General features: G+C 39.8%; 1 non-coding gene across 1 annotated transcript; it reads right to left on the bottom strand.

Moving 5' to 3' along the window:
* Window positions 1-248: 248 nt before the first annotated feature.
* On the bottom strand, window positions 249-351 carry LOC140502876 (U6 spliceosomal RNA). The gene has a single exon (XR_011966611.1). It is a non-coding gene; the product is annotated as a U6 spliceosomal RNA (small nuclear RNA).
* Between the last annotated feature and the right edge of the window lie 12379 nt (window positions 352-12730).

Below are 12730 nucleotides of genomic sequence, written 5' to 3'. Positions count from 1 at the left end.
ACTAGACACTGAACCTTTCCATCTACACAATCCACCCTGTTAGAATGGAAGCCCTTTCAAGGTAGAGACTATCTTTTGCATCTTTTTGTATCCCCAGTATGCGCAGTGTCTGGCACATAGAAGGTGCTTAATAAATGTTGATCGACTATTTGCATGGTTAGCATTTATCATAGAGTTTTGCAATAGTAAGCTCTTTTAAAAAATAATATAACATATACCAAGTGCTTCATAAATCTTAAAGCGATATTTCAAATATGGAATACTGCATGAATTTGCATGTCATCCTTGTGCAAAGTCATGCTTATCTTCTCTGTACCATTCCAATTTTGGTATATATGCAGCCCAGACCAAATTGGAGGATGTTCATACATGATTTTCTATTTGCGGGTGATTGTGCACTCAAGCAGCCTCTGAAGCTGAGATGCAACAAGGACAGATTGATTCTCTGCTGCTTAGGTTAATTTTGGCCTAACAATTAACACCAAGAAAACACAGATGCTCCATCAGCCACCACCACATCATCCATATGTGGAACCATAGGTTACAACAAAGGGAGAAGTTTTGAATACTGTGGATAAGTCCACTGATGTTGGTAGTGTACTTTCCAGGGATGTGCACATTGATAATGAGTTTGACACAGCATTGCCAGAGCCAGCTCGGTGTTTGTGAGGCTCCGAAGAAAAGTGTGGGAGAGAAGAGGTATTAGACTGACTACCAAACTGAAGGTCTATGGAGACATTGCGCTGACCTCATTATTGAATGCCTATGAAACATGGACGGTCTACCAGCACGATGCCAGGAAACTGAATTGCTTCCATTTGAATTGTCTTAGGAAGATTCTGAAGATCACCTGGCAGTATAAGGTACTAAACACTGAGGTTCTTACTTGAACTAAACTGCCAAGCATGCAAACTATACCCTAGAGAGCGCAACTCTGACGGGCTGGCCACGTTGTTCGAAAGCAAATGTACACTTGCCAGAAGACTATTTTATGGAGAACTCGTACAGGACAGGAATTCATATGGTAGTCAAAAGAAGCAACACAAGGACGCACTGAAGGTCTTTCTTAAGAACTTTGGAATTGATTGTGTGACATGGGAGACACTGGCACAGGACCACTCAGCATGGCATGACCACATCAGAGATAGTGCTGTGCTCTATAAGCAAAGCAGAATTGAAGTAACTTAAAAGAAATGTGAGATGTGCAAATTTAGAGAATCCACTTCCAGTGTGCACATGGACTATTTGTGCCTGGTCTGTGACGGAGAATTCCGAGCTCATATTGGTCTGATCAACCATAGTCGGACCCATTGAAATGTGACTCTAATGGTGATGTCATTTTGGTCCTCTTTGAGAACAAAGGACAACAATTGTTTCAAATGAAACTCAAGCACCATCTTCTTCATCAAACCTTCCCCATCACTGGAAACACCAGTGCCCTCCTTTCCAGATAGCTTTGTATTTAACATATACATGCTTAATACATACATACATACACACCCATATGCATATACATATATATGTCTACGTGTCTAACTATATAGTAACTATATATACAAATTATAACTATATACTATATAGTACAGTATATAAATATGTACTAAATGCATACTATCTATATTATGTGTGTTTGTCCTTCGTTTTTGAAGAACACCATGACATCAGAGAATGAGGACATGACTTGCACTTGACTTTGCTTTGAGTGACAGAGGGCTGTGCAGGTCACCAGCCTCCCTTCTCCTCCAGAGCCATGTGGATCCAGTGACCAGATATTCATCAGGATGCCTGGAGATGACCCAGGATGAGGCCATTGGGGTTAAGTGACTTGCCCAAGGTCACACAGCTAGTGAGTGTCAAGTGTCTGAGGTGAAACTTGAACTCAGGTCCTCCTGACTCCTGCACTGGTGCTGTATCCACGGCACCACCTAGGTGCCCCATGTATTATGGGTTAAAGTACAGTATATGCTTTATTCTATATAGTATGTAGTAACTATATATATACAGTTAACTATATATTCTATATATTTTGGTTTATAGTTTTACTCATTTTGTATATTTATTTATCCTTTATTTTATAGTTAATATTTACGTTGAGAGTTCTAGAAGTTAAATTCAGTAAACCATACACACACATATATATATACAATATAGGTAATATATACCTACTGCATAAAGCTAATACATACAATATACCTAATGTACACCTACATCAATGTACGTATTAATGTAGACATACATAATATTCCTAATCTATATGCCTAGATATATATAATAGGCACATATGTAATATGCATAGAAATATGTGATATGTACACACATATGCTATGTATTCACCTAAACCCTTATGCACATAAGTACGTACACAAGTAAGTATACATATAAGGGATTCATGTGTGTTTGTATTTATTCATTTTCTATTCCTGTTGCATACAATTTTATATGTACTTATTGTGTTCCTAACCACAGGGTCAGTTTCTTCCGAGCAGGGACCGTTTCTTTATCCTTCCATCCCTCAGTACCCAGCACAGTGCCCGGCATATAGAAAGCATTCAATCGATATTTGTTGATTGGTTGATCCCAAGGCCGTTGAGCGAGCATCTCCTTTGGAAGGCCAGGGAAGGAGAGAGGCCACTGTTGTGTGCTGTCATCAGATCTCAGCTCCCCAGACCTCTGCCAGAACAATGTGACCCTCAGCAGAACCTCCATAGCGGAGCACAAAGGCAGAGGGGCTAATGTTAGACCTGTCGGCCTTCACGGTGCCTCTCAATGCTGTCTCTTCATGCTCAGCGTACCCATCTGCGGAAGGAGACAAAAGGAAATGGTCTGCCCTTGACTTCATGTTTCCTGGCTTTCAGCAGCTGGTATGAGGCACTTAACCATTTTACTGCCGAGCAAAAAGAAGACAGGCCAACCCTCGCCTGTGGCCAAGTTAAATCTTCTGTCTTTTATTGGCAGATCTGTATAATTTAAAAAAAATAAAACTCTAGACCTATGGCTTTATGGCAGCTCCTGGTATGGAAGTTCTCACCACTGACCCAGAACAATCAAATGATCGATCAACAAGTATTTATTGAGTTCCCACTCTAGACCACGTTTGTTAGGTTCTGGAGATACCATGGCAAATGTGAAACTCTATCTGTCCTTAAGAAGCTTACAGCCTGGCCAGGGAAATACATTCAAGTATAGTTATTTCCAAAATAGATATAAAATAATTTGACTGGGAAGGCAGCAAAGAGCACTGGACTTGGAGTCAGGAAGACCTGAGTTCAAATTTAGCCACAGACACTTCCTAGCTGTTTGACCCTGGGCAAGTCACTTAATTTCTTGTGACTCACTTTCCTCATGTGTAAAGTTCGGATAAGAACACCCACCCTACAGGGGTGATATGAGGATCAAATAAAATAACATTTGCTGAGTACTTTGCAGACCTTAAAATGCCACACAAATGCTTGCTTTTGTAAGTATTACAGACACAGAAACTGAGGCCCAAGGTAAGAATACACAGGTAGTAAAGGGTCAGAATCCGACTCATCTGACTTGGGAGCCAGAATTTTTATCATATTATTGATCTACATCTTCTGGTCTTAGAGAAATGGATAGGACTGGTGAAGTTCCTTATCCTCTGTCTTCCTTTCCCCCAGGCGCTAATGCCCTTCTCCAAACATTCAAACCTCACTTTATGTTTTTGTCGTTGAGTCGTTTTTCAGTTGCGTCCAAGTCTTCCTGATCCCATTTGGGGTTTTCTCAGCAAAGATGCTACTGATTTGCCAATTCCTTTTTCAGCTCATTTTTACAGATAAGGAAATTGAGGCAAAGAGGGTGAAGTGACTTGCCCAAGCTAGTAAGCGTTAGAGGCCAGATTTGAACTCAAGAAGAAGAGTCTTCCAGACTGCCTTCAGACTTCAGGCTGCTCTATCCACTGCACTACCCCATTACCCCTACATTGTATATTCATCGTGCTAATCTGCATAAATATTGTTTCACCCACATACAACGAAAGTTACTTGAGGGCAAGAAGTGTTTCACTTTTGTCTCATATCCCCAGGTCTAGAAAACAAATAGCCCCATCATAAATGCTCACTAATTAATTAGCTGATTTACCTCTCTCCTATTAGGGACAGGTTTGATTCTGTTTCTATCACCCCCCTGCCCCCACCCAACATAGTTCTTGGTACATAGTTGGCACTTTAAATGAAGGAAATTATTTGTCCATGGTCATACAGAGCCAAAATGTATTCAAAGGTAGAACCTGGATCCAGGTTTTCCTGAAAGACTCAAGGCCAGCCCCTCTATCCACTGTGGAGAGCTACTTCTCTCAACTGATGTGGATCGGACACTTGATGGAAGCTAGGAAGTCAGAGACATAGAGATGAGGAGGGAGAGGCTTAATAAAGGTTTATTAATCAATTGACTCCAGAAAGAAGGGGCAATCTGTTCAAGGGAGGTGAGATGAGAGATAGAATACTGTCTGTGAAGAACAAATGTCAGGCTAGACTGTGTAGCATTTGAAGGAGATTAATACATAACATGCATTATGTTCCTGGAGGCAGGAAGACTCATCTTCCTGAGTTCAAATCTGGCCTCAGCCACTTACCAGCTTTATAACCCTGGGCAAGTCACTTCACCCTGTTTGCCTTAGTTTCCTCATCTGTAAAATGAGCTAAAGAAGAAAATGGAAAACCACTCCAGAATCTCTGCCAAGAAAGCCCCAAATGGGATCACAAAAAGTAGGACATGATTGAAAATACCAGAAAATAGCAAAAATGACACATAGTAAGGCTGAAAAGGCAGTGTAGGGAGGTTTTAGATGCCAGAGAAGTTTGCCAACATGGTTCCTTTATCTTCTGTTGTATGGGGGCATTCATCAGTTTTTCCTCTCACTCTTCTGACCTGTGTGCACTCTTGGGGGTTAGCATCCCTGGGGAAGGGGAAGGATTTGCTGAAATAGAATCAAGGTATAGACCAAGAAGGAACCTCAGAGACCATCTATTTCAACTTTCTCATTTTAAAAAGGAGGAAATTCAGCCTCAAGGCATTGAAGTGATTGCCCAAAGTCCCACAGGTGCTGCCTAGTAGAAAAAGCTATGGGCTTGGCATCACTGGGGTCATGTCTCAAAATAAAAAACTCTAGCTCTGTGACCTTTGGTCAGTTCTTTAACCTTTCTGAGCATCAGTTTCCCCATTTGTCAAGAGGAGATAATATGTGTACTACCTATCTGGCGGTTTTCTAGAAAGCTTTTTGTCAGTTTTAACACCTTTTGAAATGTGCTAGCTACGTGAACGTGGTCAGGTAAATAATTTATGGACTCAAAGGCCATAAATTAAAAATGAAAGTTTAAAAACTTAGTAGAGCATATAAATATATAATATATAGTATAATAGAGTATATAATAAAGTAATAAAAAGTAAATAAAAGTTCAAAACTCCCTTTATCCAGTGGGAGTTTCCATATCAGGAATTGATGACGTCAAGAATCTGGGGGGGTGGGAATATATGGAATCTTGTCAACTCAAGGGCACGTAGATTTTCAAAGAAATGACATAGGCTCTCCTTTAGCGTTATAGAGACAAAGAGACTCAGATATTAGTAAAGGAAGGAAGATAATGGGATTATAGATTTAGACTTGGAAGGTTCATAAATGTCGCTTCCACACACACACCCCATCGCTCTGTTTTACAGAGGAGGAAACTGAAGGTCAGATTTTTCTGATTATTAGTGAATATTTGGTGGCTCAATGTGATAGCGGCCACTTTTGGGGGGAGATGGAATATGGACCAAGGGTACTCTGCACTCTCTCTCCAAACTCACGTTCAGTTTCAAGGACTGGACAACTCAGCTTAACAGAATAAACTCCCCCAATTGTAAACAGCCTGTGCCAGCTGTCTCTGGGACAGAAAAAAAAAAATGGTTAAAAAAAAGGATCAGAGTTGATTCGAATTCCCCTAGGCCCTTGGGTTTAAGAGGCTGTGGTAAAGCCACAAGGCTTTCACATCACCTATCTTTCCACAGGGCTTTTGGTGGAAACCAAGTTTCTCCCTTCACCTTCTCTTCTCCCATGCATGACCCTGGTCCCTGATGGAGCCAAAATAACCCTTCTCCTGGGACAGCAAGAGGCAACCCCAGTAGCTATTGACTCAAACCAGAGTCAGGGAGGTAGAAATCCAGTCCCTGGCCAGAAGCAGTGAACAAGGCAAATCCTTCCCTGCAGCATCTTGCCTCTCCCAGAATTGAGGATGCTAATCCTTTACTCAAACAACAGGGAGAAAGCTCTCAGGGCCCCACTGCCAACAAAGCTTAGTGGATGTAACCTCCCTCTGACTGGGAGCGAGAGTCACAAACAAAGCTAGACATGTTCTTGGCTCCAGAAGATGATTGCTCGGTTGCTAGGCACAATTAGAGATGGCTGGGGTGGGATTATTGAAAACCTTTTTTCCTTGAGAAACACACACACATATACATGCACCATACACACACACACACACACATACACATATACATAGCAGGATTTGGGATTTTCTTTCAGCTTCCTTTGATGGGGCTAATCTTGGGAAACAACCTTATAATGAGGGCTGAGAGCCCTTTAATAAAGGAGGAGTCAAGAGAGAGCAGAGGAGAAAAGGGAACAAACACTAATGGGCAGAAGTCACGGAAGGGAGCATGCTGGGAATATTCTGTGGGAGACTTGGGGGGATCACAGCTTGTGAGCTGGAAGGGAATTAAAGTTGTTGAATCCAACAGCTTCATGGGGAAGACCTAGAGATCAGACCGACTTGACCAGGGGTAACAAGGGAACAAGCAGCAGAGTTAGGAAGTGAATCAAGGTTTTCCAAATCAGAAGTCAATCTCTTTTCCATGATACATCACTGCGTCTTTATTCTATCTCATTAGAATAAAGGGTCAGAGACAGCCTGGTACAGTGGTAGAGGAGCAGATTTGGTGCCAAGAAAACCTGGATTTAAGTTCTGCCTATGACCCTTCTTAGCTGTGTAGGCAATGCAGTTGATCTCTATGAGACTGTTTCGTCAACATTTTAATGAAGAGACTGGACACACCATCTCTAAGGTCTATTCTAGCTCTAAATCTATGATGCTGGGACCCATCTGGAGGGAGTAGGGGGGGTTGGGGTGAGAGAAGAGGTCAAAATATCAAGATGGTTAATAAAGCATCAATTTAATAAGCTAATAACAGCTAGCAGTTCTACAGGACCATAAGGACTACAAAGCACATTACATACTTTTTTTTCATTTCATCTTCAAAACTATGGAAAGTAGGTACTATCATCACTCCCATTTTGCAAAGAAAGAAACCGAGGTCTGAAGAGTGCTGTGTTTTCCCCAGGATCACACTATTTGTAAGGTTAGGTCCTGTTCTCTGGGCCTCAATTTCCCTATTTGTAAAATGAAGGTGTAAGGCTAGGTAACCATTATATTCTTTTCTGTTTCTGGCTCAATGATTCTATGATCCTATGATTCCTCCAAGTTCAGTGCTCATTACACAGGACTATTTGCCTCTTAGCAAATGAATGGAGAAGAGTCTACCCCAAATGTTGACAGCCAAGGGGATCACTGGCGTCTCTTGATTTAGCACAAAGTAATTCCAACCCACTTGTGCTACGAGGAAGTATGCAACAATCCTTCGAGACAGCCACCATCTCAGCATCTATTTGTGTGACTTTGCTTTCCCCCTTCAAATAGACACTCCTCTGGCTCCTGCCTACTTTCCTCCCCTTGTTCTTGCACTCCTCATCGCATTCCTGGCTCAGAGGTGGCAGTTTTCTTTTCTCTGGCACTGAACAATGGACCTCAGGATGTCCAGTCCATAGAAGCTGCTGATTAACAGCCACATTCCTTACCATTTCCCATTTAGAAAGAGCTCAGCCTAGGCCTTCAGGCGCCTCAGGAAGCACTTTGAGAGCTATCAAGTACAGGAGCCTAGGGCACAGCCATTAAGAGAGGCCAGAAAAGGGACAGGAAAAGGGACAAGGGTGCATGCATTGAACATCCTAAGAACCCAAGAGACTGGAGGCACAGACAGAAAGATAGAGGAATAGATGGGTAGGTCAGATAAGGTACTTAGAGGTGATAAGTAGATAGATGATAGATAAAATTAGATGGGTAGATATATTAGATGAATGGACAAACAGACATAGAGAGATAAGGTACATATAGATAAAGGTTGTTGCTTAATTGTTTTTCAGTTGTGTCTGACTCTTCATGGCCCCATTTGGAGTCTTCTTGATGAAGATACTGAAGTGGTTTGCCATTTCCTTCCCCAGCTCATTTTACAGGTGAGAAAACTGAGGCAAACATGGTTGAGTGACTTGCCCAGGGTCACACAGCTAGTAAGTGTTTGAGGCCAGATTTGAACTCATTGAAGATGAATCTTCGTGACTCCCGGTCTGTGCCACCTAGACACAGAGGTATGTATTAATAGAGAATATGAGTAGGTAGACAGATGTGATTAGATAAACAGACAGCTGTAGATGCATAGATAGACAGAGAGACAGAGACAGATATGTCTTTCCTCTTCGCTTTTGAGATCCAGTTCAAGGCGTGGGAAAAGAAGTTTATTGTTACGGAGTTTAAGATTGTGCAAATATAAATTGTCATATAAATATTAGCTACCATCATTATCATCTTCATCACCTTCATCATCACTGTTACCTCATTCTCCTTATTTTTTTCCACAGGTCTCAAGTAGAAAGAGTCCAAAGACAAACGAATATAGTATTGGTTGTTTTCTTTGTTTGTTTGCTAATCTATGGTCTGTGGACATTTCCTCCTCACCACCACCACCAACACCCCCGCCCCCACCATACCTTTCCATCTACTATTCATGTATTGTTGTCCTCCTCCATTAGATTGTCACCTCCTTGAGGAGAAAGATTGTCTCAGAACTTTGTACCTGGCACACAGTAGGCACTTAGTAAATGCTTAATATTGTATCTGTAGACTCATTAATACAAGTCTAGAAGCAGACAGGACAACAGGAATGTCTCACACTGCCCTGTTTCCATATTTCTTATTTTTTTCTCTTTGGTCTCTATGTTTTGTAAATTTTTCATTCCAGGTATTTTGGAAATTATTATTGTTGGGAACACTATGATATCTATTGAAAGCATTGTTCTTAAATGTTTGCAGATCAATGTGATATATAGATAGGGGCAACACATCTCTCTGTTGTGATGTTCTGCTTTCAGTCCAATTTATTTGTTGAATTTTTGAAGAGATTTGGATTACATTATAAGATCACCAGTTAATTTGTAAAGGAGAGTGAACTTCTGGTATACAATTCTAATCACCTGATTTTATCTTTCTAGGAATCTGGTAGATGCTAAATTTTTCCAACCTATAGTGAGACGTTGGACAATTTCTACCACTTCATTAAATAATCTGAAGGGATTAATAAATCTGAAGACCTTAAAGAAAGACAACCTTTCTGTAATTTCTGGTAACAAGGACCTGATCTTGATTCACTTCCATAAATCCTTCTATTTCTAAAAACAAATAAGCAGGAAACAACCATTTGTTTGACACTACTTTGTCGACATAGTGTTGGTTTAGGTTTTATGGATGTTAACCATGCAGGACTTTTCAATTCTCCTCTTGGATCTTACCCAGCTCATAGACTGTCCAAAGAGAGTTATCTTCAACAAATCCATTGGAATACAACGGTAATCAGCCTTTACCATTGCTTTGTTTCAAAAGCATTTCTCTGTATTTTAAATTTGTTTATCTCGTGCTCTGAAAATGTCTATCAGTCATCTTCCTCCATTTTGGAGAGAAAGCGCTCATCTTTTCACAAATACCTTGGGGCGAAAAGTTCCATGTTTTTGTTAATATCATTCAGGTTTTTGTTTGAACACCTTCTAGATCCATTGTCCACTTACTATGCCAAAAGTATACAGTAACACTAGTGTTAAGTAAGTGTAAATTGCTTTATAGGTGTACTTCCTGTGAAGCTTTTACTTCGAAATATCAGTCAGAATCTTAACACATTCAGTGTCAGCTTTCTCCTAGATAGCTTCATGCTTGGTGTATCTGGACTGAAGGAGAGATCAAGGTAATTTGAAGTGCAGTCTCAGTTCATTGATCCAATCTGATCTGTCAAAGCTTTCAGTCACTATGATTTCTTGGTTCATAGTAAGAACTTTACATTTAGTAATGGAATATTATTGCACTATAAGAAATAATGAGCAGGCAAATTTCAGAAAAACCTGGAATTACATGAACTGGTCCTGAGTGAAGTGAGTAGAACCAGGAGAACTTTATACACGGTAACAGCAACATTGTACGATGACCAGCTTTGATAGACTTGGCTCTTCTCAGGAATGCAATGACCTAAGACAATTAGAAAAGACTCATGATGGAAAATGTTATCCACTTCCAGAGAAAGAACTGTGAAGTCTGAATACAGATGGAAGCATACTATTTTCTCTTTTGTGTATCTTTTTCTCTTTCTCATGGTTTTTCCCTTTTGTTCTGATTCTTCTCTCACAACATGATTAATATGGAAATATTTTTAATATGATTGTACACATATATAGCCTATATCAGATTGCTTACCATCTTGGGGAGGGGACAGGGGATGGAGGGAGGAAGAGAGGGAGGGAGAAAAAAGTCTGGAACTCAAAATCTTAAAAAAGTGAATATTGAAAATGTGTGTGTGTGTCTGTGTGTAAAAGAATTTTTTATCTATTGAATCCAAGATATTTTGAAGTTGCTGAAGTGGAGAAGAAATGTGTTATGAAGGTAGAACAGACATGGTATAAGGTTGGGATGGGTGAATAAGTAATGAGAATAGAAGGTGATGCTAAAGTTGAGTTGAGATGATTGGAAGGATGGCAGTGCCCAAAATGTTCATAGGAAAACTGAGAAGAGAGGGACGTAGGGGCAAGGAATCAGGAAAGGGAGAATGAGTTCTGTTTTGGATTTTTGAATTTGAGATTCCTTTAGGATATGCAATTCAACTTTTATCTTCCTCATCCCAACTTACCTCAAAAAAAGAATGCTAAAAGGACAATGAAGTCTGAGCAATTGTAATGACCAAATTTGGTCTCAGATAAGAGTTAATAAAAAATACCTCTCTCCTCTCAGCAGGAGGATGGAGGACTAAGAGGGCAACATGTTACATACATTGTCTGGAATTTATCGTATTCATTGCTTTGGCTTAACTTCTTTCTTTCTTACAAGAGAAAATTCACTTCCTGAATGGGGAGGGAGAAGAATATCTAGAAATCATGGTGGTATAAAAAGAAATACAATAATGACACCTATAGAAAAAGAAATATTATAGGTGATGACATATGATTGGAATATTAAATTATATGTTCTAAAAATGAGGAGAAAATCATAGCAGGGACTTTTCATAATTATAGTTAGGGAATGAAGTCTTACCCAAACAAGTGATAGAAGTGGTTATAAAAGATAAAGTATATAATTTTAACGATATGATGCTAAAAAGATTTTGCAGGCATAAAATTAATGCAACTGGGATAAAAAAAGGAAAGTAGATTAATGAGAAAAAAATCTTTGTATCAAATACTTCTAATTACAGTTTGATATCCATGGTATGTAGACAATTTATAGAAATATATAAGAAGAAAGCCACTACCCAGTGGAGAAATGATTAAAGGATGCAAACAGTTCTTCAAAAGGAGAATTGCAATCTATTAACAACCATATGAAAGGATTCTCCAGATCGCCAATTACAGAAGAACTGAAATTCTAAACAACTCTTGGGTTTTACTTCACACTCAATAAGCTGACAAAGATGACAAAATACGGAAATTGTCAAGGTTAGAGAGATTGTAGAAACACGGGCATTAATGTATTATTGTTGGAGCTCAGAATTGGTCCAAGCATTCTGGAAAGCAATTCCAATTGTGGAAAGAAAGTGACTAAAATATTTGTACGTTGGGCACAGAGATTCCATTGCCAACCATAGGCTCTGAGGAAGTCAAAAATACAAAGAAGGTCCCACATATGGCAAAATATTTATAGTCACACACTTTGTGCTAGCAGAAAACAGGAAATAAAGTGATGCCCTTCAGCTGGAGAGTAGCTAAACAAATTGTGGTACAGGAATATCATAGAATATTACTGTGCCATAAGGAATGATGAGTAAGCACAAGAAATACAGAAAAGCCCAAGAAGGCATATATGAACTGAAGGAAGGCAAAGTAACCAGGAAAACAACATACACAATGATTGCAAAACAGTAAATGAAAAGAGCAACAAAAAATCAACTAAAACTAAACGCTATGGATTTAGAATAACCAAGCTTGGACCAAAGAGGAGGAGTGAGAAAGAGATCTCCCTCCCTTCTCTGCAGAAGTGAGAGGGAAGGAAGTGGAATACTCTAAATAATGTCAGACTATTTTGATGTGTTGATCAGTTTTCCCAGTCTCTCTGTTTGTCTCTCTGTCTCTGTCTCTCTTTTTGTCTCTCTCTGTCTTTCTGTCTGTTTTTGTCTCTCTGTCTCTGTCTCTCTCTGTCTCTCTCTCTCTCCCTCCTTTGTTATAAGAGATGATTCTGGGAAGTGGATGGGGTGGGTCACGTTGGGAAAAGCAGATGATATAAAAGAGATCAACCAAATAATAGTAATAGCTAGGATTTATGTCATGCATTAAGATTTGGGAAGACATATAAATATTATATAATTTGGCCTTCACAAAGTCCCTGGGAAGTAGGTTTTATTATCTCCTTTTTACAGGAAGGAAACTGAGGCT

This window comes from Notamacropus eugenii, chromosome 4 (genome assembly GCF_028372415.1).
Source record: "Notamacropus eugenii isolate mMacEug1 chromosome 4, mMacEug1.pri_v2, whole genome shotgun sequence".
NCBI lineage: Eukaryota > Metazoa > Chordata > Mammalia > Diprotodontia > Macropodidae > Notamacropus > Notamacropus eugenii.
Note: the sequence above shows the minus strand (reverse complement) of the source record. Positions and strands in the feature narration are given on the sequence as shown.